This window comes from Oryzias latipes, chromosome 16 (assembly GCF_002234675.1).
Source record: "Oryzias latipes chromosome 16, ASM223467v1".
Lineage (NCBI taxonomy): Eukaryota > Metazoa > Chordata > Actinopteri > Beloniformes > Adrianichthyidae > Oryzias > Oryzias latipes.
Window position 1 is genome coordinate 12,513,540 of NC_019874.2, and position 23,087 is coordinate 12,536,626.

General features: G+C 37.7%; 1 non-coding gene across 1 annotated transcript; it reads left to right on the forward strand.

Moving 5' to 3' along the window:
- The first annotated feature begins 13,589 nt into the window (after nt 1-13,589).
- trnae-cuc lies at nt 13,590-13,661 on the forward strand. The gene has a single exon. It is a non-coding gene; the product is annotated as a tRNA-Glu (tRNA).
- The last annotated feature ends 9,426 nt before the right edge of the window (nt 13,662-23,087 follow it).

Below are 23,087 nucleotides of genomic sequence, written 5' to 3' on the forward strand. Positions count from 1 at the left end.
GTTAAACATAAGATGTTAATTTAAAGACTTCCATTGATGAAAACCCAGCAGGTCTCTGAGTCAGGATGAACCGCTAATGAAGTCCTCAACAGTGGTGTGAAACACAAACGCGTTCTGTAAATGACAAGTTGTGTAATTAATTACGGAAATATCTGAATAGCGGAGAGATTTCAACAAAAGCGTGAGGTTGGTGCAGACGTCCAGGGAAGATACACAGATCACTGCTTCCCCTGCTGTTGTTTCCATCTTAATAAAGCAGCTGTTTGAGAGATGGGCTTGCTGTGCCCCCCTGTGGCCAAACCACTGAAATATAGCCTGTCCCAGCTGTCTGTCTGTGACTAATTATAGGCATGCTGCATTTTATTAATATGCAAAAGTGCCTCAGGAAGGGAGGTTTTAATTACATTTGAAAGCAGAGGGTCTGTTTTGTCAAACTCTGCTAAAAAAAAAATATAAACGCTTCAACAGGTATGTGGGGCAGGAAGCATAAAACATATGCCAAATAGCAATTAAAGTTAAAATACATTTTTAATTGGATTTTAATTGTTTTGGGAAAAATATGAGACTGTGAAAGACAAAGAAGACATATCCACATTATATTTTGGTTGTGAAAGTGCATAAAAATTAAAGAAAAGAAGATTTTAAACACAACTTTAAATAATTCTCAATTATTATTTATAAACAGAAATTGGTTTGTGCATTTAGTCTTATCTTTGCATTACTTTAGATCAGGGGTTTGCAACCTGAGGCTCCGGAGCCACGTTTGGCCCTTTTATTTCTCCATTGTGGCTGTGTGGTTTTGAAGTAAAATGCCAATAATTTGAATAAATATTAGTTTGTTTTTGAATTTTGTCATTTATTTTTAGAATTTTAAACTGATGTAATCTTATGTGAGTCAAAGAATTTTTTTTAGCCATTGCTGACACTAAAAACACTAAAGAACTAAACCAAGAGGCATTTTTGAGAGCTCAACCATTCCTTCAAAATGCACACATCAGATAACTAGGCAAAATCTTAATAAAGGTTTGATCTATTGTCACAGTGGTTTATTATATGACAAAATTTAAAATCTTATTATTATTATTTTATGTCTTTTAAGTTCTTAAAGTATAATTGCATATCAAGTGCAGCAGGATCCTATTTGACACAGGATGTATTTTATTTTGAAAGGAACCTGCATATCCAGCTGTCAAAATAACTATTTTATTATTCAAATATTGTAAATATTTAAATGCTATATCTTATCAATAGGCTTAATGGCCACCAAATCACAAACAGTTTATTTTTCTAAGTAGAGAGGGTTGTGGACTATAAAATACTGGACCAAATGGCTCTGTTTGTGTTAAAGGTTACAGATTCCTGCTTTAGATTTATTTTGCTAGTATTTTATTACTTGCATTTGTCTTTGCGGTTTTGCTAGTCATGAGCTTTACTGCAAAAACAGAATCTTAAGAAAGGAGACCCCTTGTTTTAAGTCTTGTTTTAAATGTCATATTTTCTACCTTGCAAGAAAATAATCTTATCAAGAAAGTTTTTAAATACCAAAATAATCTTAGTTTGAGAAAACATGTCTTAGCTTTTTTGCTTATTTTAAGAAAGTCTGGCCTGTTTTTGCAGCGTTGCCTCATCAGTCAGCAAATAAAAGCCTAACTGAGAGACAATGATTCCACTAACAAGGAGTATTCTGCTAATCCTTTAGTCAGTCAACAAGCCAGTTATCCAGTCAGCCTGTCACTCATCGGGTTTCTCGGTCAACATCCCAGCAAATCGACCACTCATTTAATTTGCTCCCACTAAACCACCCAAGCAGCAGTCAGTCTAAACTTCCAGAATCAGTCAGTCACTCAGTCAGCCTGACAGGAAACCAGTTAACCCCTGCTGATGAGTCAAGCGCTCCATCAGTACAACCAATATTCCTCTTGTCAGTTTAGCACAGTACACATTAAGGAGGGCTGGGGAAGCACACATGACCTTTCTTGCTTTCGCCGTGCAGGAGCTAAATCATTAATATTACCATGGCAACTGCGGCGGGCAGAGACGCAAACCAAGAATACAATAAGACAGAATCGTTTAATGACGGCCTGCTCGCGCAAACACATGTGCCTGTACACAAAATGCAATACGCACACTCAATATACGACATGTGACCATCTCCTCTGTTCTGCCCTTGGAGAATCTAAATGCTAAATGTATGTGCATATTTTTTCATGGCAAGAGACACATTAGAATTTTCCTAGCAACACACCCCTTCCACATCCACCGCCTCCCTTGTGGGGGACATGAAAGAGTCTGGAGCGCATAATGCTGGAGGAATTAAGGGATTCTTCAGTGGCCCTCAGTACTAGGGGCCATTGTAGCGGCGATGGGGCTTAAACGTTTTTGTGTCCTCCCTTCTGCCTCTCTGTCTCTGACCGTCTTTGCATTTTTCATGTGTAGTCAAGGCTTTTAGCAGCATGAAAAATTCATTTTTGACTAAAAAGTGTCTTTTATTGAAGCAGGTGTTTTTATTACGATTTGGAATTGATGGATTTGTTCTCTTGTTTAAGAAAGAAAGACAGCAAAATAGAAAAAGGAAGAGGAAAAGGCAGTGTGCTGCTGCTGCAAGGGATTGTTGTCGGTCCATCCAGTAATTCCAGTGACAAAGAAAACCAAAAGAGTGACAAATAAATGAGTAAAAGAAGCATTTCCATCATTTGAGTTGAGATGATGTCACTCTTCTCCTTTACCACATCTCCGATGATGGGTATTGATCTGGGTCAACAGGAGCAGCACCAAATTGACTGAGAAACTCTAGCATGGTCAAAGAGGAAGGATTCCCACCAGACCTTCTGACTTGTGTTTTACTTCATACAGATCTCTTTTTCCATCGGGGCCACTTACCATGCTGCCACCACTGTCAAACATTATATCAGCCAGATGCTCTTTTTCTGTGTTTTTAGTGTAGTTGAGCCGTCAAATAAGTTATTATCACGTAAAACTGGATGTTGGTTGACTCTTGCATGAAGGAATAGTTCTAACATAGGAGCTTGTGTTCATCTATTTTTTTTTACTACAAAAAGAAAGTCTTCAGAATTTTATTATTGATAGAAATTGTAGTGAAGTCCCAATTCTCAACAACAGAGCAAATCGTCGCTGGTAAAACGATTACTCTTAAGCGACGTTCACTCAGGGCATTTGATTTACGTTCACAAACACGCTAAACAAGGGCTCTTGAACATGCTTTTAGCCCACGGTGTTCATACTAGACAAGCAGGGAGGGGCTTCTGTTTGTCTTTCTACTGCTTGCTAGCGCCTGTTTGGTGCGAAATGTTGAGATTTGGGTACAAACCAGAAATGGTTTGGGACATTACTAGCATCCTTGCAAAACAAACACAGACATTGTTAGACTAGTCCCCGTGTCTGGGTTCACCAGATAAACCAAACCGATTGGTCACTACACCATTAAAAACTGAAATGAAATTGAAATGCACGTAGATTCTGAAAATGGGCGTAGAAATTCTCATAGCTACACATGAACGAGAGAAAGTGGATAAATAGCTCAGTTGATTCAACGCAGGGCTAGAACTTAGGAAAACAGGGCTTGATCCCAAGGGGGTGAGCCTCGTGCAGCGCGAGCAAGACCCTTCGTGCTACTGCCTAACTATGTGGCCACAAGGGGGCCCAAGTCTGTACCGGTCCCCAGCCCGGATAAAATACAGAGTTGTGTCAGGAAGGACATCCGGCATGAAAATCTCTACCAAACTATCAGTGCGCATCAGTGAAAGCTGATTCGCTGTGGCGACCCCTAAAGGGTAAAAGGTGAACAACAACAAAGCGGGAATATGAGAGTTTTGAACGGAGAAACCCAAAACACGCGTTTTCACACCTTCACGTGGAAATTTCACTTTAGATGAAGTGGGCACTTCAACGTGCGTTAGCAATGGAGGTGTGAATGTAGCTTCAGTATTCATTAGCAAAGATTTTAAAACCAGCAGAGGAAGTCACGGAAAGGTTTGACCATTTTAAAGCAGGAACCTTGTGTCATTAAAGTTTTTCACCTGATTAAAATCATTGTTGAGCAAAGTTGTTTTGTCTTCTTGTGAGTACACTTGTAAAGTTTAAAACTACATAGTAAATGATACTCTTTCTTGCAGAAATCATGACTTATATTTCCTAACATCTTTAAATAAACATTTAAAATGCAGTAACTTTTATTCTTCAGGTTTATGTTCTAAAATGCATGTCTATCACTTTGTATTTGTGCAGCTAATCTAATCTGATTATACTAATAGGACAGAGTATTTATTTATGTTTTTGGCAAAAGAAAAAAAATCTCTTTAAGTCTGATATCAAACCCAAAAAAGTGAGGTGTCAGTACAGTGTTTTACCACTAAATGAATAAAGAACATAAAACTTACTACGAAGGTGCAAGATGAAAAAAAAAACAAGAGCGCTATTTTTTGCAAATGAGGAGAGAAATACCTTTTGAAAAAAAAAGAGAAGCCTCACCTCGGAGCGTTAATCCCCTTTGTTCTTATTGCTGCTAATTGAAAGAAAGCTCTATTCTATTGCTCCCTGCTGTGTGTTTCATTAGTCCTAGCACAACCTGGCACGATTCAGAAATACTAGCAGGGACATTAGAATTGCAGCTACTCTTTGAACTGTCACACTCAATGAAGTGGCTAATTGAAGGCATTTTACAGCAATGCTAACAGAGGAAAAAGACGAGTTCACTGGCAGGCTTACATGATGATACTGGATGGAACAAAAGTAGTTTTTGCAAATCAGTGGTTTTTCATGTCTGTGGTTCTCCTCTCTGATCAGTTGTGGCTTCATTAAATGATAGGGAAAATCGTTCATTTTAGTAAATACGTCTACATTTTAAAGAGATTAATTTAACAATAAAATAAATTAGGTCTTTTATTTCTAGACTCTAATTTTATTCAGTAAAGTGGTGAAAAAATGAAATGCCTTCAGCAGAAAGTAGTTCACCCAAAGTAGTTGAGTATGAGTATAGCAAATATACCATGTAGTATAGGCAGTGTACAAACTGAATACTAAAGACTAAATTGTAACATTTTTATTTTACAAAATATGAAAGTTAAATGTCAATTACACTGCCTCTTTTTTATCATAAACTACTTGTAGTACACTTAAATAGAGTGTTGGTACTTTTTCTTAGGGTGCCATTGAAACAAATTACAATATTGTTGGTTTTATTTATGTGTTTGTTTGTTTTAAAAGAAAAATTAAATTAAGAAATAAATAGTAGGAATGATGTCATTTAGGTCAGTGTTACTCTGACTGATTAACCCTTGTACTGTTTCAGGGTCAAAAATGACCCATTTTCACACTTGAAACCGGGTCAATTTGACTGGAAATCAAGATAAGGGTTACATTTTACTGAATTTTCCACTTTGTCAGCATAGAACACTGTAATAACTCTGCAAAAATAAAAATAAAAATCCTAAAATGTGTTTATTATTTCACGAGGATTGTGTTCCACTAAACATTTTCGCTTTAATAATCTGCGAGGGGCTACGCTGATATCCACACCACGGCTTATGTTTCCGTCCAGCTTTACGCTTATCCACAGGGAACCTTATGTGGCTCTCGGGGGGCTCTCTGTATAAGAGTAGACCCTGGGCAGCTGTTCACAGGATATATAGAAGAAATGGAAAACATCTTCATTACAGTTTCACCCCCCATGGACCAGCAAATACAGAGAAAATTTGCTGGGTGGGGGGAAATCCCCTCACTTGCTCAAATAGTCATGTGCACTTGGTTTTTTTTGCTGGCAGAGTGGGACATCACATTAACCTTTGCATTAACAGGTTAGGCAACAGTATTGGAGCAGTCCATGTCTGAGCATTTCAAGGTGTTTGCGCCCTCTGGTGGTCACAGGCTCAATTGCTGCATGTCGATTTTATCCTAACAATTTTTGACTACATCTCACAAATTGAAATGCAAACAGAACATTTTATTAAAAATGCTCTTGCTGTACATACATCTATAGCATCTAACCAGGTTCCAGTCATACATTTTGTCAGATTTCTTTAAGTTCAGCAGCCCTAATTATCTAACAATCAGAGAGTGAGATGTTTCTCCTTTTTTTTCTCATTTTTTCAGACATCATGGAATGTGTTCTTGGCTTCAAACTGATGCAACTGGAATCTTGGAATATAGCAGTTTTCCACTCATTAGTCTGAGATTGTTTAAATAAAAAACAAAAAAGCAAACATTTTTCTAGTTTCTATTCATAGATTTAAAACAAGTCACAAGCACAGTTGACGTTTTGGTAAAATCTCTGTGACCTCTATGATCCAACAAGTGGCTCTAAAGTTTGATGCAGTCAGTTTGAACCAGAAATGGTAGACTGTAATATGGACCAAAATAGTAAAAGATGACTTTGGAGTTTTTGTATTCTACATAGTTTTGCTAGTATTTCATCCACTTATCAGGTTAAAAAGACAGCCATCCATCCTCTTCTGCTCATCCTGGACCGGGTCGCGGGAGTAGCAGTCCACACTTTGGACCCGGACAACTTTGTTACGACTGTTGAGTTTCTAGTGAAAAGTGACCATCACAGGAAATGATCCATCACATACATACATGTCTTTCCTTGGCTTTTGTGCTTATTCTTTGTGAGAACTAACTTTCAGAGGAAGCATCGCATCGTCTTCACACAGACTGGACAGGCGTCTGTCAGGTCAACCTACCTCTTTCCCGCATGAACCACACCCTCCAGACTAATCAGTGATCATCATCACACAGACTCCATATATACAGCACAGACCAAAAGTTTGGACACACCTTCTCATTCAAAGAGTTTTTATTTTATTTTCATGACTATGAAAATTGTAGATTCACCCTGAAGGCATCAAAACTGTGAATCAACACATGTGGAATTATATACATAACAAAAAACTGTGAAACAACTGAAAATATGTCATATTGTAGGTTTTTCATAGTAGCCACCTTTTGATATCATTACTGCTTTGCACACTCTTGGCATTCTCTGTAGCAGGACAAGTGCTATACAAATAAAGTTGAATTGAATTGAAAATTTTACGAGCTAAAGATGTTGAATGTTAAAAAAAAGATTACTTTAAAAGAATGTTGGGTAAAAATTTGGTGGTGAAAACGGTTTTTGTGTTCGTGTCAATTTTGACCCCTAAAGTAAAGGGTGGGAGATGAACACGGCCAGTTAAACTGCAGTTTTACATTCATACTAGATGGACATGGTTCCTCCAATGACAGTACAGTAAGGTTGAACCTTAAGATAGTAAGATAGTAAAAAATAAATGTCTTCTGTTCTGTCAGTGTTTGTGTTCCTGACATCTTATGTCTAGATAAACGACATTTTTATGATCCAAACAAAAGAAAAAGTAGATAATATTACTTACAAATGTAAAATTACATTATATGGCTGATCACAAAAGGTTAAGTGGACAGAAATGACGTGAGAACTTAAAAAAAACTTGTTATCAACTCTGTTGTCATATAGTCTGCATCAGTCATGATAGTCATCATCATCATCAGATTCCTGTCTACTTGCAAGATGAATTGTTTTAATGTCCTTTTGGAAGATTGGTGGCTCTTTTAGGGCAGTATGTTTTGCTTCCCAAGTTTTTGTTTTTGGATGCATCCATCAGGGCTGAAACTTGATGCACCATGTAACTCTACCAGTAAATGTTTCAAAAGAGAAACCTAAACAATACAACAACAGTAAGACCTGCATTAAAAAGCTTTAAAAAAAAAGTTCCATGCTTAAAATATAATCTTTCTGAGCATCTGACGGAAACGGGGAAACCGGAGACTGTGTCTAATCTGCTAAGAGAAAGAGCTCCCTTTAATAAGCTCCACATGGATTAAGATGTCAAAACACTCTTGTTTTTCTAAACCGCTTTACTCAACTTTACTTTGATAAAACAAATGGGGAGTAATCCAGTTTCACCAGTGGGTTACAGGGAAACGTATTCCTGCCGTCATGCATCTTTCAACTCGCCATATAAAAGTTCTAGAAATAATAAATGTTTGGACCCTATTTTAATACTGTTTGGACTCTAATCTGTTCATCTGATGTGTGGCCTGTGCTTGTTTGTGTGCCTAGGGTCATAGAGTTTTTTCCGTCACATGTTTTGATCCAAAATAATTTGTTTTACAGATTCTACATTTTGTTTTACTGTTTATTTTACAGTTAATACAACCACAAGGGGGCAAAATGAAGCGCTTTCATGTGCTGATATAATGATAGCGTTCTATCAGAAAGGGGCTTTTAAAGTAAAAACCAATCAATTCTGAAAATTCTTAAAGAACCTCCAGATCAGTTGTGGCCCGGGTAAACAAAAATAGAGTTGTTGAACCTACAGAGGAATAAAGCTGATAAGTCACACCATGAGGTTTTGGAAAAGAGTAGTGAAGGTAAGGCTGAGGTTAGAGGCAACATCTGCTTTTAGGATGCATCGGGAAAAAAAGAGGGAAGGTCAAAAGCTGCATTGTGTCTTTGTAGAGCTTAAGAAAGTTTGTCAGGATACAGAGAGGAGCTGTGATTTGTATGAGGAAGTCTGGAGGAGCAGAGAAATACATGGGAGTTGATTGGGACATTCATCTGAGCTGTAAGACAGTGGTGAGATGTTTGGTGGGTGTGACAGATGAGTTCAAGGTGGAGGTGGGACTGGAGCAAGGGCATTGAACCCCTTCTTGTTTGCTGTGATGATGGACAAATTGAAAGATGAGTTTGGACAGGAATCTTCATGGACCATGATGTTTGCAGACGACACTGTGATTTTTAGTGAGAGCAGGGAGCAGGTGGAGGGATATCTAGAGAGGTGGAAGTTAATCTAGAAAGAAGATGAATGAAGATCAGCTGCAGTAAGACAGAGTATCTGTGTGTAAATGAGACGAACACAAATGGAACATTGGGGTTATAGGGGACACAGGGGAAGAAGGACATTAAGTACTCAGGGTTTAAAGTCCAGGGTGATGGAAATGTAATAAGAGCGATATGTTACAAAAGGGTGTCAGCGAGAATGAAAGGAAAGATGCTCATTTGGCTCTGAGAAAGAAACAGTAAGTACATTTTATTTACTGTATGTAGCACCTTTGACAGAACAGAAGTCACAAGGTGCTTCACAAAATGAAAAATATAAAAATTCAAAAACATCAAAGACAAAAGCATGTACCATGTAATACAATCATCCCAAGCCCAGATAAAAACAGTTACAGTTAAAATTCTTTGCTAAATGACAAGTATTGAGTTGACTTTTAAATGAATGAACAAAGTCCAGGGAATGCAGGGACAACAGGAGCTCATTCCAGAGTTTAGGAGCAACAGCCTGGAAGGATCTGTCTCCTCTGCAGATTGAGATGGTATGGAGGAGAGACAGTGATGATTAAGGGTGTGTATCGTCAAGACTCTGGCGATACGATACCTCTCCTGATACTCATTCCACAATACGATACATCTCGCAATATTGTACCTGAACACTTTTTAAAGAGTATGACTAAAAAAAAAACCTCTACCTGAATATTAATATACCTTTTATTGTAATAAAATGGTAAAATTTGTTTTATTTAATGATCACAATGTGTTTGCACTGTAACTGTGTATCACATACAAGTTACTTTTACCCAAGCAAATTCATAGTGCGTTTATTTTGGTAACTTAAAATGTATTTGTTCTTTAAGGGAGCAGTCAGCTTTGTCTGATTTCAACAACAACAATTTTTTTTAGTATAAGAAAAAAGAAAACAGAATGAATGTGCCTAAACCAACAAGGTTCTGAAACTATGATTGAGGAAAAAAAGTGCTGTTTATGTTCAACATTGCTTAATGTAGCTTCTCCAGTACTTTTAAACAGTTCAGGAGCCTAAACGGTGCTTCAAAACTAAAGGGGAAAAAAATAAATAAACACTAATTCTTTCCAGAAACATTAAAGTGTGATGATGAGGCAGCGTGACAGGGTGAAGGACAGAGCTTTATTGTGGCTAAGATGCTTTGTTTATATGACATTCTGCACTGCAGCGCTGCAGCTTTGTTTTCTCACACACTGAAGTAAACTCGTATTTCACCGCTCATCGCCACAACGTTGGCCTTTTTTCAGACCGTTGTACACATCACTCTGATCCATCATAAGGATGCATCATAATTATTGTCCTGACAGCATTTTAAATTGATACAAATATCAGGATATATCCCTGAATCGATTCTTCCTGCCCCCCCTAGTGATGATGTAGATAAAAAGATGCTGAGGTTGAAACTGAGTAAAGAGGCCTAGAGTAGGATCAAAGAGGAGATCCATTGATGTCATTAAGGAGGACATTAGTCCAGAGGATAGGAATAGATGGAGGGGGATGATTTACTCTGGTGACCCCTAAAGGGAGCAGCTGAAAGACAAAGAAGATCTATAACCCAGTTGTATAGTCTAAACAGCAAAGCACAGTATTTTTGGCCTATATCTTAAAACAAAAACAAATGATGTTAGGGGAGGATGTTAATGTGACACAATACTTGACACAGAAAATGTAGGTAGGTGCAGTAATAAGAAAAACCAAACAAACAATGCAGTAAAAATGGAGGTGGTGTCTGTCTATTTCTAATTTCTAGGTTAAAGTCAATTTAAGAATACCAAAGAGTACTATTTTGTTGGAATCCATGTCAAATAAAAGTATTTTCTTACATCTGAAGTTGCACAGAAAGCCTGTCAATTTTAATGATGCGTCTGTCCTTGTTTCAAAAAGGAAAGTGTTGCTGTTGCCCAGTATAGATTGTTGTATTGTCCTGTCATATTTCATAAATAAATAGTCCTGCCACAGACTGGCAAGCTGTCCAGGATGTCCCCTGCCTTCTCCTAGGGCAGGGATAGGCTCCAGCAGCCCCGTGACCCCAAAAGGGACAAAACGGGTTTATACTATACCCTAACTGATATTGCTGTGTTAATTTGCAGGTGATCCCAATCAGCTGATCTGATTAACCTGAGTGAGCTTAGCTAAATCGGTTAGCTTAAATGTGTGACTTGCACGTAAACGTTGTGTGTGTAAAATTAATTGGAAAAATAATGGACAACTCAACCCCTCCTTTCTCATGTTCCCAAATAGGAAAGATAAGACTTTATTTATCCCACGATGGGGAAATTATTTAGTAGTACGATTAGCACTACTATCCAGTCAACAGTAATTGGTCTTTGGCAAGTACTGTCGCCATTGCCGTAGATATGATGGTTCATCGGACTCAGACCAATCTCTGTCGACTGGTTTCAATATGGCAGAGCCCGTATCAGGAAACATTGATGAGGGATTTTGCCTCATTTCGCGACAGCTGGAGGTAAGGTCTTTTCTGTGGGTGCCGTCACACCTCGATTTGTCCATTGTTTTTACAGTCTATGTGTGTGAACTGCTATAAAACAGAAAAGAAGAAGAAGCCAGTTCTCTGAGGAGGTGAGGAACCAAGACATCATGTTTATATCTATGGCATCTAAAAAGGCTTTTGAATTACATTCTTTAGATAAAGAATTGGATCACGTCAATCATTTGACTGAGAATGATAACAGATGATTGCAGAACATCTGTTTTCTTAATCAATATATTCATTTTAACAGCTGTTGTCCAGTTGATGGAGCCAGCTTGGTTTCTCCATGACTGAGAAACAAAATCTGCAGTTTAAAAAAATTCAGACTATTGTAGGACTTCTTAAAGAATCTGCACAAGGTGACCTGGCAGTCTGCACTTCATTCCAGCAAACCTGAGATAACTTAATATAAAAGATAACGTGAAACACAGGGCAACTGCTGTAATTCCAACCTCCAAATATTAGTAAGACTAACCAAAAGGAGTTTTCGAAGGAGAAAAAAAGGCTAGGGATTTAAATAAACAGACACTAAGGTCAAAAACCAGTAAAACAATTTTTTTGATAGCTGATTGTGTTGTCGCATTTCTCCAAACGTCACAACTGTTCTCCTTTACAAGTTAGATTTGAGTCATCTTTTATCTTTGACCCAGATCAGGGGTAGGAATGTGCTTTTAACTAGTGTAGACAAAGATATGTAAACTCCCTGCACCATGGGGTCAGAGGGCATGCCACATTCCACAGGAGAACCTTTTTTAAGGTCATAATAGTGACAACAGAAATACATGTATCAGGAATTTATGGTTGATGGTTTTATTGTTCATTGTTCTACCAAAAAGCTGAATAGTTAAAAATAACTTTTTATGTTTTTATAAAAGGTTTGAAAACCAACATTTTCAAAAAGAAAGAACTTGGTTTCTGTATTTCTAGTAGAAATCTGCAGAAATGTTTTATTTTAAAGCTGCAAATTTTTATTTAGGTTTTTATCAGTACAAGGAGAAAGATGCGTTTGTGTTTCAGTATCACAGCGAAAAGCTACCAGCCTCGGTAGCGTGCACTCAAGCATCACTTCCAATAAAGTCTTTATAAAGACACGTAAACGCTCGTTTTAGGCTTAAACAGGCTTTATATTTCTATATATATATATAGGTTATATATATCATATATCACATAAAAAGGTCTTTTAAATAAAGGTAGAAACCTCTTCACACAAATCTACTAAACCAGAAAACACAACAAAAGTCTAAGGTTAAAGTTTATTTTAAAATGTCATTGTTTTTCATACAACAATGACACTCCTTAAACCTTCTTTAGAACTGCCATTCCTACTGGCTCATTCATGGCCACTTATTTATTATTATCATCAAACTACATCTTGAATGCCTGTTAGTTTAATGCGTTGTAGCCATTCTTCCCAATTTAAGCATTACTAACAGAACAAAGCCCATTCTTCACGGTAAAAGGTGGGGGTTTTGCCCCAACTACATAATTGTGCCTTCATTCTGACAGAAAATTGGTTGTAGTTCAAAGCTCTTGTAGAAGACTTCAAAGGGGAAATCTTATTACCCAGGTAGAGAATAATTTCCATGCCTTTTTGTGCAAGAGTGTCACCACATGTCCAAAAGCAGTAGCCTATGGAGTCTGCACAACTGTCAAACAGGTTTAAAAGTTTTTGGTGTCAAACAAAGGTGTTGACATGCTTTTTGTAATTGCATACACATGACAGAAGAAGTGAAAGGGAAACAAACAGTTGAATAATCCATTTTCACAGTCAGGTATGTGACAGCTGTTGTAGACCCTGCTTGTTAGTAGGCTAAGTGGTTGTACGTCCACCTGGGTGGTCAGTCAATGTGCCAGGTTTCGCTTGTTCTGAGAGCCGAGTCAGGTTGTTGTTTAGTGACTGGTGGTAAGGTGTTTTACAGTATTTTGTGCCAACAAATATTTATTTATTAAATAAAACCTGGGTTGTGCCCTATTTTTTCATTTAATTGTGTAATTTAAAGATTTATTAAAGTATTAAAATCCAGCCTGAAATAATCAACTCAATTTGACTTTACTGATGAAAGAGAACATAACGAAAGAGGTTTATAAGGGTGTGAAACTACTCCAGGTGTTGTAGTTACGAACTTAAGTCAAGAAGTTTCATATGTTGTAGTTAAGAACTTAAGTCAAGAAGTTTCATATGTTGTGGTTAAGAACTTAAGTCAATTCCATCTTTAAGTGTCATTGAACAAAATACAAAACTGTCCGCCTTATGCGTCAGTTCCCTGGTGGTCTAGTGGTTAGGATTCGGCGCTCTCACCGCCGCGGCCCGGGTTCGATTCCCGGTCAGGGAACATGTCTTTTTCAGGGGCATTTTTATTAATTCAAATGTTGTCTTTCTTTCTTTTTTCTTTTTTGTTTTTTTTTTTGTAAAAACGTACAATTTTGCTCCAAGAGGCCAAATTTCCATAGACTTCTGTCGAAAAATAAACAGCTGTTACTCAGTCATAATTGTCAGAATGACTATTCTTGCTCTGCCACATTTATTAACATGTTCTTGCTAATGCTAATTTTTCACCAAAATGTTTTTATTGGAAGTAATTCAAGTGATAAACTACATAACTTTTTTATTCATGCCTCAATTAAAAGCATGTAGTGGCCGCTGGCCCCCAACTTCAAGATTCTCCAGGACCCGCTTTCAGTGAAAGAGATGTTGACTTCCAACAAGCTCACTTCTGAGTAGTGAGGGAGGTTGCCATAGAAACGTTAACTCAGACCGACTCAAACCATTCACTGCTTACTAACGCTGTCTTGCTCCAAATGACATTGTCCATATGGCTGAAAAATGGCGACTGAAGTGACTTCATTTTGTTGGAGTAAGTTGTTTTGTATGTGACACAGTGTCAGTTCTGTTTTTTGTCTTCCTCATTCTTGTGTTTCTCTGTGCAGGTTGACTGTGGCTCTCCTGGAGGACTCCGCCCTCTCTCTGGTGGCTCTCCATGGAGTGGCACACAGCTGCATGCACTTTAGGTTAATTTGTTTGATCTGTATTTAAGTGGTTCTGTTTCTGCACTCTGTCGGAGTGTAGCTTATATTTTGTTCTAGCTCAGTGTGGTTATGTCGTATTTTGGGTTAGTGTTATGTTATGGGTTTTCCCCACCTTGGGTGGTGCTTTTTGTTATTAAATACTCTTAGGTCTCACTGTGGTTTGTCTTCTGGTCCTGCATCTGGGTCATCCTGATACCCCTATGACACTATGGGTGATGTTACAATTACTCGGTCCAGTTCTCTTTTACAGTCAATGAAATTGATGCAAGTTGACTAATAAAAAAAGTCAGGTGTGAATTGGAACAGTACACTAACCAGGATGCTCCACCCACCTAAACAATGTGCTTGCTGAGTATGGGCCAATTATTTCCAATAAATTCAACAAGACGACAACGGTGAAAATGGGAATAGTCACGATGAAGAGGCCAATTCACTTGACTATAAAAAGAACATTGGGTTAATATTAAGATAAGTTATGTACTATTAATGACTAAATATTGGTTAAAGTAAGATTCTATTACTTTAGATGTTTTTGCATTTCAGAAAATGTGACTTTAACAGCAAATACATAGAGGGAAGCAAACTTGAAAGAAGAGTTATTTTCATCTCTTTGCTGGCTGCAAGTCAATGTCCAAGCCACCTATGGACACTTGCCGAGAAATACCTTCCCACTGGTCAATTCTTACTTATTTTCTAGTTATGAAAACATCTGAGTGCAGGGAAATGTAAACTTTCCTTTGGGTCTGGCCTTACAACAAGACTACTGTACCAAGAGGTGACTGACAGTACGTCAGAGATCAGCATTAGCACAGCCAAAGAAGCTAAAACTTATTTTAAATAATGTTTTAATGCTTGTAATGTAGCATGGTCATTACTCATCTTACATATTTATTATAGCAACAGCTATAGGAGGTATTCAGCCAGTATTAAAGTAGAACTCCTTTTTATCTGCCATCTCTAATAAAAGTGTTGCAGTGTTTTGCTGCCAATGCTGCTTACACAATACTAAGGTGGTGAACTTTGGTAGGCTTCACCCCTGCAGAGCGTCATAAGACTAGCCACTTTGTTTTTAAGTTTTACCCTTCCAGAGATGCTCTTTCTGCCCCAGTGATCACGGACAGCAGACTCCTTATAATTAGCGCCATTCTTTCTTTTTTAAGGCTTTAAAGATCAGTGGCAGAAATATTTGAATCTCTCTCAGTGATGTTTTCTAAAATACACATAGTGTATCTAACTGCTATCTAACTATCTGTTCTGTTTAATAATCAATAAAACATTATACATTCATACATGTTTTTTGGATCTCAGAAAAAAGAAATGACTCCATTTGTTAATTCTGATAAATTATGTTTTAACTGAAAAGGGCTTTTTTTGCACACTAAAAAATAAACTATGTAAACTTGTTAGCGGGTAAAACAACATTATAATTGCTACAATAAATCGAACTAATCAAGAAAGTAGTTGTGTCCCAGAATAACCTAACAATTGTTTGCAGAATAAAGCAGATTCTGTTCCAGATTGGAACACTTTTTGGGCAAAACTGATGTGGAGCATTGACTTTTATAATCAGCGGTTATTTTGAACCCACATCCAACATCTGTTTCAGCAGATTATGTGTAAGAGGGGAATGAAATAAAGCTAAATAATACTTAACATTGATCTTAAAAATAACAGTTCTATGTCGCTTATTCATCCAGTAACTCTTGTGCAATTTTTTTATTTCAGTTTGTGTGAAGAGACCTTATTTCATTGACATTAAATATTCCTTCTTCAGTGTTATGCTTTTATTTTGCTATGTAAAAAAATTAGAATTTTGATTTAAATGACGGTTTACAATTTGAACTGGTCACGACAACTACACCCGTGAGTTTCAGGGGGACACATGACGCAGAATTTAGTCCGAAAAAAATAAACAAAAAGGCCTCTTAAACTCTCACATGGTATTGTTGCAAACAAACTCATATGGGAAAGACTTTTTTTTACAATTTGATTCATCCAGTAAAAATGTAAGGGTCCTCCACACGGACCGTTGCTTCCGCGAAGTATGTTAAAAAGTGATAATGCACACTTTGAAGACCATTAATCTGCTTATACCATAGTCACTTACAAAATAAATAAATATTAACCAGTTTTTAGTCCTTAATTCTTAATTCTTTTTTTCCGATTTGGATCGCTTTTTCCCCAAAAAGTGGACTATTTGTTACATGGTGCGGCGGGTCATCAGTTCAGAGAGAAGGTTCACCTCTTACCGCTTGTTTTTGTCTAGATGATGAAGTTAAAGGTTGTTTTAAAGACGCCGGCGCAGTGATACAGAGGAGTTAAGTTAGGTGACCGGAACTTCTTTTTGGGTCGTGCGGTTATCAGTTTTTAACGCACACCCAGCAGCCAATGGGAATCGCGTATTCACCCGGACCATGGTATATGTATACATAACTGATAGATAATACAACTTGACTGGACCCTTTTTTTTTTAAAGAAAAAAAACAAAACAAAAAACAAATGGCGTGCTATGGTAAATGAAAGAATGTACAGGGTTTGAATATTTTGACCAAAAGGTGAAATTTACCCAAACTTCACTGATTCCACTCTAGCTAACTTCACAGCTAAGACTTTCCTCTGGGGTCTAGTCTGACCAACAACACTATCTTTTATGTATTCTGAAGTCTTGGTGAAGCAGGTGCCTCCCCCTCATCCTCCCAAGTCACTCTTTATCTCTCACTTCCTGCTCTCTATCCCTCCGCTTGATTACAGATGCAGCCCCAGCATCTATACTACAAAACTAGACAAGTGGCTTTGTGATGTTTTCAAATTCCAAGGACTTCCAGTCCTTATAAAACATTTTTGCTAAGTTTCACCATGGCAACATGAGTAGGAAGCCCAACTTTCTAATAGAAGTTTCTTAGCATATACTGACATACGTAAGCACCACATGTAGTTAAATCTACTCTTTAAAATCACTTAGAGACAAGATATGACAATAAGTATCCTCTTTCATCTTTCCAAGAAAGATATGATTCTATTTTGTTGTGTTTTACAGAGAAGTTTGACTTTAATGAAATTGTACTTTAACAATATGTGTGTGTTCTTTTATAAAGAGATCTTTAATATGAAAGCACATAAATACTGTAGAAATGGCAGGGAGTCACTGCAGGTCCATAGTCAAGTTTCCCAAAAATTTGCCAAAAGAACTGCCCTAGTCTGAATTAAGACATACAAACGTTACAGAGTACATATTGTGAAGACAACAGCTAATAAAAATATCTGGGGGGAAAAATGTTGATTTTCTGCAGACTTAAGCCTTCAGTCATGAGGGAAACTGGCAACTACCACCCCCCCACCCCCACCCCCCCGCCCCACACTCACCTTCATCTCCTTGCTTAATGTCAGTTCCCATCAGCTCTACCTGTGTGATGCTCCGGGAGAAAATTTACAACCACTGTCATCTCACAGAACAAGCACATGCAGGCACACATCATGACTAAAACACATGAGTGAACACGCGTGAACAGACCGACTAACTTTCAAAGGCACATGCACACATAAATTACTCAAGCGAACTTAAATAAACTCACATATGCTTTTCCACAGGAGTGCACTCTCATGCAGACTCACACATGTGGTCCTAAGGATAAGATAATTGAATTAGAGCTCAAACAGCATACAGACATGTGAGCAAAAGTAAGCGCAAATCTGAAGTACTGACGCCTAAACACTCTTTATTGATATAATGTGAGGATGGTGAAATCAAACTTTGTTTTCAAAAGTATTGGCAGTGAATGCTTGCTATAGTTAACATGATTTCTAAAATACAAATTCATTTACTTTCATCAAGTACTGTATTTTTCCACACTATTAGATCCACAGTAACTGTAGAACCTGTTTGCAACACGCTACATGTTATCCACGTTAGAAACGTTAGTCTCGTTGGCGTATTCGCACTACCTAAAACTCCCAACCATGTTTACAAAACTTTAAGAAAAAAAGATTAAAAAAACAAACAATAAAATAAACGAATACTGTGACTATGCTAACTCCCAACCATGTTAGTAACATATAAAAAACACTTTCCGACATCGCTACACGTTAGCTGCGTCATCGTATTTGCAATACCTCTAACTCCCAACTTTGTTAGTAACTCGTAAAAAACAACAGGCTGATACCACTAAAACAAAGGTTACTTTTATGACTACACTAACTCCCAACCTTGTTAGTAACAGGTAAAATACCACAGTCCGACACCGCTACAGGTTAGCGTTTTTGCAATACTTTTAACTCCCAACCTTTTTTGCAAGACTTAAAAAAAGCAGACTGTGAGAAAACTGTTCTTTCTAAATAGGACTGTAAAATAGGAAACTGATACTGAAAAACAAATGTTACTTTTATGACTACTCTAACTCCCAACCTTGTTAGTAACTCGTAAAAATAAACACAGTCTGGCACCGCTACACGTTAGCTGCGTTAGCACATTTGCAATACCTGTAACCTTCAACCTTTTTTGCAACATGTAAAAAAAACAGACTGATACCGCTAAAACAAACATTACTGTAACTATGCAAACTGCCAATCTTGTTAGTAACAATTTAAAAAAGATAATAAAACACTGCCACATGTTAACTGATTGAGCAAATTCACAATAACACCAAACCAAACATTTTTTTCCACACAACTTTCCAAGATTTTTATTCCTACAACAGCAAATTCCAATCTCTTAGAATTCCTGACATCACAGGTCACATGACTCCAGGTTTTAAAGGAGGGAAAAATACTTCAAAGCATTTATTGTCTGTGACTGTTTAATTCCTTGTTTGAAAGAAACTTTAAAAAAATATTTTATATATATAAATATAAAAGTATGGTGTTGTTTTTTACTTTATGCAAATAGAGAGTCCTAACATTGTGACGATTGTTGCCTTTTTTAGCTCAGTTTTCTAACTCATTTAGATGAGGTCATTCTTTGTTTTCTTAGTTTTTCAGTCGCATTCACACCAGGGTGTAGTTTCTGTAGCTTTTGGTTTTGGATAGTTACCATCAGTACATGTAAAAGCTTGTTTTGTTTTGTAATGTCTGGTCCTCTAGTTTGTGAGCAAAAGACAAAATACAACTATCCCATTTGAGATAACCTCAGAACATCCAACGTTTGCCGATTTTTGTCATTTCCACTGGATACACTTTTTGACCAGTAACTCATATCTGCGCTGTACACGCTTCGGTGCGTTTGAAAATACATGTGGTGGAATGACCTCCCTTTATGTTTGACTTTTAAGCATTTACATCGCCACGCGATATTGAAGACAGACAGGTTGGCACGTGGCCAAGCTAACAGAGACAAGGGGAGCCAAAAGAGCAAAGGCGATCAGACAGAGGAGCTGAGAGGCATGAAGCAGCTTTAAAGTTTTATGGTCAAAACACAACCAGGAGCAAGCTGTCAGTCCAAAGGAGGCATGTTCCTCATCAACTCCAACATCCAGCCATTTTCCCCACAATTTCTCTGTTCAAGTACAAATATCTTTGAATCAGCTGTAGTTGTTTGCTGAGAGGGGATCCCTCCTGCATGCAGGATGATGTCTCACACATTTATGTCACACAGATGCAGAGAGAGTATAGTATTGCAGTAATCGCACATGTTTCTGGGTTGGGATGTGCATCAGCTTTATTGATGTCAGAAGGAGAGGGTGCTTTACACTGTCAGGCACTGCTGACAAACATATGGAAGACATTGTTTTCATTATGACAATTTATCATAAATCCAGGATTAGCCAACGTATGCAAAGGTTCTCAGCCTTGTTCCAGTCTCAGAACTCAATTTTTTGAAAATAATTACAATTCTTCTGTTATTTATTGTACTCGTCGGATGGGAGTTTAATTTGAGGTATTGTAGCGTGATTGACCTATATTGACAGTTATTAACTTATCTTCATCCAAAACACACAAAAACTTTGTCTACATCTAGGATGAACACAAACATTTTTTTCCCAACACTTTAGATTCTGAGGAGAATTATATATTTGACAACGAACGTATTAAGGACCCACTCCAAAAAAAAAATTGATTATTGATTAATTATTTGTGTTTTGGTACGTTTATGGGAAAAAAATGAATCTAAGATATTTCTTACAGATTATTTTTTGTATTTAAATCATTGTAAATCAGGAGCAGACAAAAAAATCCATCTAAAAGAGTATATTTCTGAAGTAGAAAATATGCGCGATGGGCCCCAGCTCCCTGCTTCACTCCATTCTGATGCATCCACCTGCAGACAAATAGATCCGTGTACGACTTTAATTTTCTGTGTCTGAGCTGGTATCTGCCTCAAAACTGTACGGCTGGATAGCTCCGATATTGCTCGCCATTTTTGTTGCGCCGGTAATATTAGGCTGGGGTTGTAAGGGCATATATGATAGCGGGAAAGCGTGTAAACAGATGGATGTTGGGAAGGGAGAGCAGGCTTACTCCTGCCCAGAACCCAGAGGTGAATATCTCATTTCTGCTGCTTGGCAGAAACTATCTTCCAGAATATGACATAGCTTTATTTGATGTCGCGTAAAAATGACATTATCATAATTGAAAGACCACTGTGAACATTGGAAATTGGCTTAAAGGATGGTCATAGATGGACTTTAAAGAGCTAAATTCATGTCCCATTTTGAGTTAACTTAATATATAGCCATTCTTTAACTTCTTTTTTAATCAATATTTGACTAATAACTCTGCAAGACAATGAAACCCAAAAATAAAAATGCTTTTTGTGTGAACTTTTTCATTTTTTTCAGACACTATGGAAGATATGGAGCTGAATTTAAAGTAAAACAAATTTTATAATGGAATTTTTCAGATCCTCTTGTGTCAAAAAAGAAACAAAATGTGTTTTCTTCATTTCTTTGTCAATTGGTATAAATTAAAATAGTAACTCAGATGTGGTCAAAAGTAGTAAACAGCTCTTGTGAGCATCTTGTTTTCAGTTATCTCTAATTCCTTTTCACTCTATTGTTAGCAGAGCTGTGGCCAAAACAGATCTCCTCCATAAAAGCCAACTCACAGTTATTCAGCCCTGCTAAAGTTGCATCTGGTTTTCTTTTGTAAGGGACGAACTGCTCAAGACTACAAAAGACCCACTCTCTCCATCCTTTGGCTCCCGCACTCTGAGGGCCCTCAGTGAGGGATAGCGGGTAGTTCTGAAATTTTGGCGAACTGCCTATCAGTGCAGCTGCTGGATATGGCAGAGATGGGAGATTGACGAGCGGATTAAACGGGGTCAAATGTTAAATTTTAGACTGTACACCATCACAAATTACTGATTACCTGCTGCGGGGTGTAATGTCCAGATCACAGTTGGGTTACAAGATCCAGACTAATAAATTCACATAAACATGTTTTATGTTCCAATGTTTCTCAATGGTCAAGGCTGGAACTCAAAGACAATAGAAAAAAATGACAACGGCAAAACACATAGTTGTTTATTTATTTATTTGTATAGCGCCTTTCACTTTGGTTAAAAACACAAAGCCCAAAAGCAAATAAAGTAGTCATAAAATATGAAACTTAATTAAAACAGAAAACACAGGATTTTTATTTTTTTTAAACACAGGACAATCACAGTCAGATGGACTCCTCCCTCACCAGATTCCTCCCTTCCACCCACCCAGTTCCCCCAGGAGAACCCTGAACAAAAACATAAGAACTGCAGCTTAAAGAGACAGTCTGGTTTGGTACTACTATGTAGAAACGATATAATGATAGATTGGTTTATGTCCAATGTTTTTACTGTCAGATTTGAAGAAACTTTGTACTCATTTTTGCTTGGACTGGATCTTTCTTTATTTGTGAGTGCAACACTCGGGTTTTGCGGCTCCGATTTTTTTATTGTATATTTTAAGACTGGGCTTTAAAAGGTAAATGGTCATTATAAAGCTATGGACACGGTTTAAGCCCCAGAATCTGTGTACGTTTTGTAAGAAGTCAGAGCTCTGTCTCCCCCTCTGGTCAACGGCGGGACCCATTTCCAAAGTTTGTAAGAGCAACCCCAGGGTGCAGTTTCTAAGTGCTGCACAACTGACTCTCATTCGCCAAATCAATCACAGCATACTTAAACTCTGCACTGAGCCTCACTCACTGTGAAGTATTGTTTGTGCCACTCTGCCTGCATCACCGAGCGTTTCTATCCAGACATGATCTTCTGATTTCCTGAGCCTGTTTTGTCTCTGACTCTGTTTGCCTCTCGCCTGGATCCGGACTACACTCGTTTCCTCCCTGATGCTCTCATGCCTGTTATAGACCCCTGCCTGACTGACTGACTGACTGACTGACCCTGATTTAGCTTTGTGGACTTTTAGCTGAGCTAATAAGCTTACTGCATTTGGATCCAACCGTCTGCCAGTTCTTGTGACAGAATACTTCGCACTGAGTGTGGCTCAGTGCAATTCTTCAGTATGCCAGTGATTGGTTTGGCGAATGAGACTCAGATGTGCAGGGCTCAGAAACAGTACGCTGGGGTTGCTGGGAGATGTAGTGCACATGAAACTCTGGAGATAGTTCCCTGCAATGACCACATGGGGAAACAGAGGTCAGACTTCTGACAACTTGAGGGGTTTGTTTGTTTTTTTGGCTGCTATCTTGACTTTTTTCTTTCTACCAAGCTCCCATAGTCTTATGCACAACCCTGAAAGTTAGAGAAGCTACATGTGAACCTGAGAGTTTTGAAGGCAGGATCCTGAAAGCTTGAAGTTTTTTTTGTT